This window comes from Limulus polyphemus, unplaced genomic scaffold (genome assembly GCF_000517525.1).
Source record: "Limulus polyphemus unplaced genomic scaffold, Limulus_polyphemus-2.1.2 Scaffold1585, whole genome shotgun sequence".
Taxonomy (NCBI): Eukaryota; Metazoa; Arthropoda; class Merostomata; order Xiphosura; family Limulidae; genus Limulus; species Limulus polyphemus.
The window spans coordinates 153,311-159,269 of record NW_013667195.1 but is presented as its reverse complement, the minus strand read 5'-3'; the positions used below and the strand labels follow the sequence as shown (position 1 = coordinate 159,269).

Here is a 5,959-nt window from a genome sequence, read left to right as displayed (position 1 = left end):
TAAAATAAGAGCCTCTTATCTTTTCAATTTGCTAAGATATTGTTCATGTAATAAATCAAACACAATGGCACCCTGTCCTCCTCTTTCAATTTTTAGAAATGCTCTCTTATATACACTTCTATACATGACATGAATAACCAGTCGGAAGCAAAGAATGTCCCACTAGTGGTTTTTCTCGGTCATATTAATGGACTTTGCACAATTTCTTTCTTTTGAACCAATATTTCAACAAGGTAGGTTGTGACTTTAGTCTGCTTGAAATTTCATGTTGTTTTCAGACTAAAATACATCTTAGTTACTAAGCTTGATAAATTATAGTGGAATTCTATGGTATTAATGTAGTAATTTATGATTTTTTAGTTATTCAAAAGTATATATAAACTTAAAAAAAATATTTTGTTTCATATCCTCCACATGCTATATTTTTAAAGGTTCAGTAACCTACATCAAGCAGCAATTGAGTACAAAGGTCATAACTGGAAGAGATAATTGTTTGCTTTACTTCTTTAGGTACATATCTATGTTTAGGAAAAATAAGTTTAAGAACTTGTTTCAAAATAGCAATAATCTATATACATATATAATGTATAATAATTGAAATTTGAGTGTATTTTACAAAATACTAGTCTACTAAAAACACAGCCAAGACAAGTTACATTGCACAGACCAAAGGTCAGTTTTATGTTATTTGATATAGTAACATGAGTGCGCGTGAGCCACTTCATTGTTAACCAGGCACAGCTGAAAGGTCAGTATAATAAAAATAATAAATATATATAAATGTATAATGTTATGAGACTTAATCTATTTCATCTAAACATTTATGTTTTCATGTTATAATTTGTGTTCATTCTAGAATGAAAGAGGCATTTCTTAGGTTTATTTCCTAATTTTTTATTGGTGGTTGCGAGATCGGATTAGGTGATGAATTGTGATTTTCCAATTTTTGCGTATAGATTTCATGGTCCTCTACTTACTAGCAACCCATCAAATTGCATTCCACTTCCAAATTTTTCCAGTCACTACATTAAACAAATCAGCAATTTTCTCCATTTCTTGCAAATGTTTTGGAGAGTTTGAATAAAAGTTAAGTATCCCCTTCATTGTGGTTTAAAACTCTATTACATGCTTCATCCCTTCATGTATGTAAATACATCCAAAATTCTAAGCTCTAATCTGTGTGCCACACAGTGAATCTTGCAAGATGTGTCACATGTTTTTGCAGGCCACCCTTTGAACTGAGGTTAAAGCTTGCTTCATTGGTCCCAAATCCATGCCTGGATCCCAATATTCTCAATAAATTCTATTAGCTCTGCTTATTGCTTCAGCACATGCATTGCTAACATTTAAAATCCCAAGGAAAAAGGTTTGAGGTTCATTATCAGTCAAAAGTTGAACATATACTATTTCTTGCTTTGTCGTAAACTCGTTTGTAGAACTATTGATTAATATGGAAAATAATTTGGAACTGTTTTCATGGTGTACCAATTCTTCTACTGCCACCTTATAAATGCATGAAATGAGGTCAGTGGCTCCTTTATTGTTCATGTGCGTATGACCAAGTTCAACTCCATTGATGGCTTATAGTTCACACAAATATTCAAAAGAGCAAATAGACATTTCATGTTTTGCAGTGCAGTATGTTGTTGTGAAAAGCTTCTTCATTTCGGCCCCTGGAGAAGTACTTTAATGCCCTGTTAAGAGATAATAAAGATAGAGTACCTGACTCTTTCTACACAGGATTGATCGATTTGACCAACCAAGATTATAAGATTATATAGATTATAAGTATCTTCTTCATCTCAAGCATCTCGTATTCCATTTGCATAATCTCTAAAACCTTTTAAATACATTTCAAACGTTTTTTATCAGTAAAATTTTATATTATATGTTATTTTGTTTACCCTAATTTGATTGACCTCATAACAATTTTTTTAAAAATAAATCTAAAATACCCTTTTTTTCTTTCTAGAATGACTTCAAATTGTAACATGAAATTACATTTGTTCAACCTAAGTAGATTTAAACTTTTAGCAGTATACATCTATTTATACTTAAATGTTATTGTTTTATTGCCATTTGAACCATGTCTAACCACTATTCGTGCCATTATATGTTGTAACTCACTTGGGGAATGTGTGGTTCACTTTATGCTATCAAATTACATTACCCACGAACTACTCCTCCATGCCTTGTGAAAATTTTGTTTACTATTTATTTTACTTAATGTAACCTTAACTAACCTAAAGAGTTTTCTATTTCTAAATTCTTTTTTTTTCTGTTAACTGTCAATGACACTTAACCTTACTTTTTTATATTAATGGTAGTAGTAAACTAAATAATTTTTATTTAATTAAGTAATTCACCAGAGAACATAGAATAATAACATGCAAAAAGCAGACAATGTCCCATAACTATCACAATTTTTCTGGCTTCCTAACTGTGAGAAGAGTCATTATAAATACATCCAAGCTACTAAACATGTTTCTTGTGGGAACAAAGCTTGTACTGGAAGAGAAATAGACAATTATCTATGCAGAAAATAACATAATTCGTCACTTGAAAGATGAAAACCTTGGCTTTCTATTGGTTATAAATGATATAGTATTAAACGTAATAGATCACTATTGACAAATCCTGAAAGAGAAGATGTGTGGCAAACGGGGTCTGATGTTCTATTTGATGGCTCTGTAACCAAACAAGATCGAAGGCTATAAAAATTATGGTTTGTCTGAGCAATGACGATATCATAGTAAGTAATTTACATTAAATTTTGTACTTATTAGAGGGGTGGTGAATAAATTAGAGAAGGTAGGATGTCTAGAAAAAAAATGTTACATTTCTCACACTAGGAGAAATTCAGGATTTTTCACGAACCATATTCTATTTCTCCTCACAAGCAGGTTAGGTTACTAAACTATCATGAAGCTAAAGCTTTAAAAGTAGCTCACGTGTACTAACACTTGAGGCAGTGCAGGATTACAATATTCCTGACAAAATTTGCACAAGTGTAGCAAAAGGAATGGCCATTTGACCCAATTGCAAGTTCGCATTTCACTTTGGTTTTTGCAAGATTATCTCCCCTTTTGAGACAATGAACTATTACTTTTACACATTTTCTCCATTGAGTTAGATATGTACCATTTCTGTTTTGGGGTGACTGTTTTTCTTTGTAGTAATGGGATTTTCCTTAACACCTGGCTGTAGTTGGTGCATATATTTTACAGCGTACAAATAATGTGAACTGTACTGCTTAGTGCATGCATTGTATTTCAATACACTGGTAACATAGGTTTATGAGTTTGCACTTGCAGAAAGGTGATTTATAAAACTGCAAGTAAAAGACATCTTTTCTGTCTTCCAGTGTAAATTTGAGTCTTTTTTGTGATATGTGGATGATCAGTTGAATGGATCATCATTTGTGTAAAAAATTTTATACCCTGTGAAGGACTACACATGTCAACACCCAGGTATTTATAATGGTATGCTACCTAATGAATTTCTGCCAGCAAGAAGAATTACTGGGGTACACTGTTTTGGTACACGTGCAGATTTGTTTAGTCTGCTAGCATAATAGTGTACTGTGAAATTCCCATCTTGGTCCAGATTCCTTCTTTTTCTGCTCTATTCCTACTCTCTTGCTCCTACTACATCTCTCTAACCTTTACCAGGGGTGTTGTCCCTTCTTATTCCTGGACCTTCTGATCGTGTTATCATTTTTTGTCCCTTTCCTGTTATCCATCAACTCTGTTTGTCTATCTCCTGTAGTGTCAGGTTTTGTGATGTTGGTCCATCTGCCTCTCCCTTACTCTGGGCCATCCTATCATGATCCACCTTTCAGCCTTTTTCACATGGTTTGACCATTGATTGCCTGTTTCCCCTATTGCTGGTTTTGGGTCAGCTTTTTCTCCAACATTTTACCCTTCCCATTGCTGTCTAATTTTTTTTGTCCTCTCCTCTTTGTTTCGATCCCTCTTCCTTCAACGGCCCCTTTGTCCTACTCTTATGTCTGACTGGGACTTTGATGTGGTTGTAAATGCTCTTCCACGGACTCCATTTGAGCTGTTGATTTCATTTTCTTTATTCAATATCTCTCTGAAAATATAATTTCTTCTTTTTTTCTATGCCGGTATATACATCTGAATGACAGCAATCTATGCTTCTTGTACTCTCATTCACTGTACTTCCTCCTTTATCCACACCAGACCTTTCTACCTCATACTTGGGTGCCTGGGAGGATGATTGTTCTTTAACTGTTTCATTCTCATCTTCATTGACCCTTGGATGAGATCCTTCAGGCTAGTGTGTGGATGAACCTGCATATGTCCATCTCCCTTTACTTTTACCTTTGTCATCTCTCTGTTTCATTTCCTGCAGGATTTGAGCTCCTTCTAGCCACAGTTATTCCATATAGCTACATACTCATACCATCTTAGAGAGGGGTAAGTATATATTTCTTTTTTAGTGCCCTTTCAACCTTTATTGGATCACACCAAGTGGCTGGTGTTACTTCCCAGGGTATGCTTATATCCCAAAATCTTCATTGGGCCAAGGATCCCAGCAAACACTCAACCCACCTGCCTAGACTCTACTAGTGCCCAATGTTAAGATGGAGTATTTTGCAAACCACTTGAAGTATCCTTGTGATATTCATGCTACTCAATTGCCCAATCCATATCATTCCATGGACTATTATGGAAAAAGCCAGCACTGGGTTTTGTGATCACCTATTTCACTGTCTCCTTGAAAATATCTTTTCAGGAGGCATCTGATGGGTATCTGGACACTATTTTGGGTTCCTCAGAGCAAATCCTTGCCACCTTCTTCAAGTGAAGCACAAGAGACCGTTGTCACTTTCCAGTTCCTAGCCACTGAGGTAGTGGACCTAGGAGAGTTCCCCATTGGTGCACATCACAGGTAGGAAGTAGGACAGTGTTGCTAATGTCTGTATAGTGCAGGTCACTCGTCAAACAACTAGTGTGCCTTCCTCCTGCAGCAAGGGTCTGTCCAGTTGAGTTGAGGTGACCACACACAGTATGATCTGATCATGCCCTATCCACATTACACATCTTGGCTCTCTAACCACGTGTGTACAGGTGCCTGGTTGAGCATGATCTAATTTTGCCCATCCCTGCAACTCTTTTGCTTTTCTATCTTCTTTCCTTCTGGGCAAAGAGTATATCCTAGTTGAGATGAGATGTATTTTACCATGGTTGTGCCTGTATCGAGACCCCTGCCATCGAGTGTCACACTCTATGGGTCTTCTCTTCAGGTGCTTTCTGAGGGGAGCTCATCCAGGTTTAATTTTTGTACTGGCTGCTCCACCATATCAGTGTAGGAATTTAGCTAATCTGTGTGTGTGAAAGTGAGGCATTGTCTCTGAAGTTAAAACTTTCCTAATCTGAAAATTATTTCAATAGACACTCACCTCTACAAACCTTTCCACCCATCCTCTTCACTTTTGATGCATTTTCTTCTTGCTTCATCTAAGAATAAAGTTATTTTGATTGCAAATGCTTGAGGGAAGTTACTACACAAGGAGGTTCTGTTGCCCTCCTATTGGTGGAGGGCTATTATGTCATGAGGATGTCATCATGCATTAGCACCATTGTTGTTAAACACACAATATTTGATGGGAGTTAGGTCAAGGTTAGTGGCATACAAATCTTTTAGGCAGATGTGTGAAGAATGAAGCTATTCTGTGTGTGGAGGTATCTATCAAAAAGATATTTCAGGTAAGGAAAATGTAAACATTTCAATTTTTGTCACACTTAAATCTCAGTTGGTACTTTCACAAATTAGCTTTTACATCAACCATTATCCAAGAAATGGTGTGTCATTTCATGGTATTTTTATTGTGATTTGAAATTTTTTTTATCAGCTTTATGCATATTTAGATGAAATATTCACAATATATGTGTGTGTGTTTATATATATATATATATATATATATATATAA

At 35.3% G+C, this 5,959-nt stretch overlaps 1 protein-coding gene across 2 annotated transcripts in view; it reads left to right on the top strand.

The window, feature by feature from the left end:
• Nucleotides 1-5,959, top strand: part of LOC106464195 (RRP12-like protein) — a 150,038-nt gene that overhangs the window by 4,162 nt on the left and 139,917 nt on the right. The window lies entirely within an intron of this gene.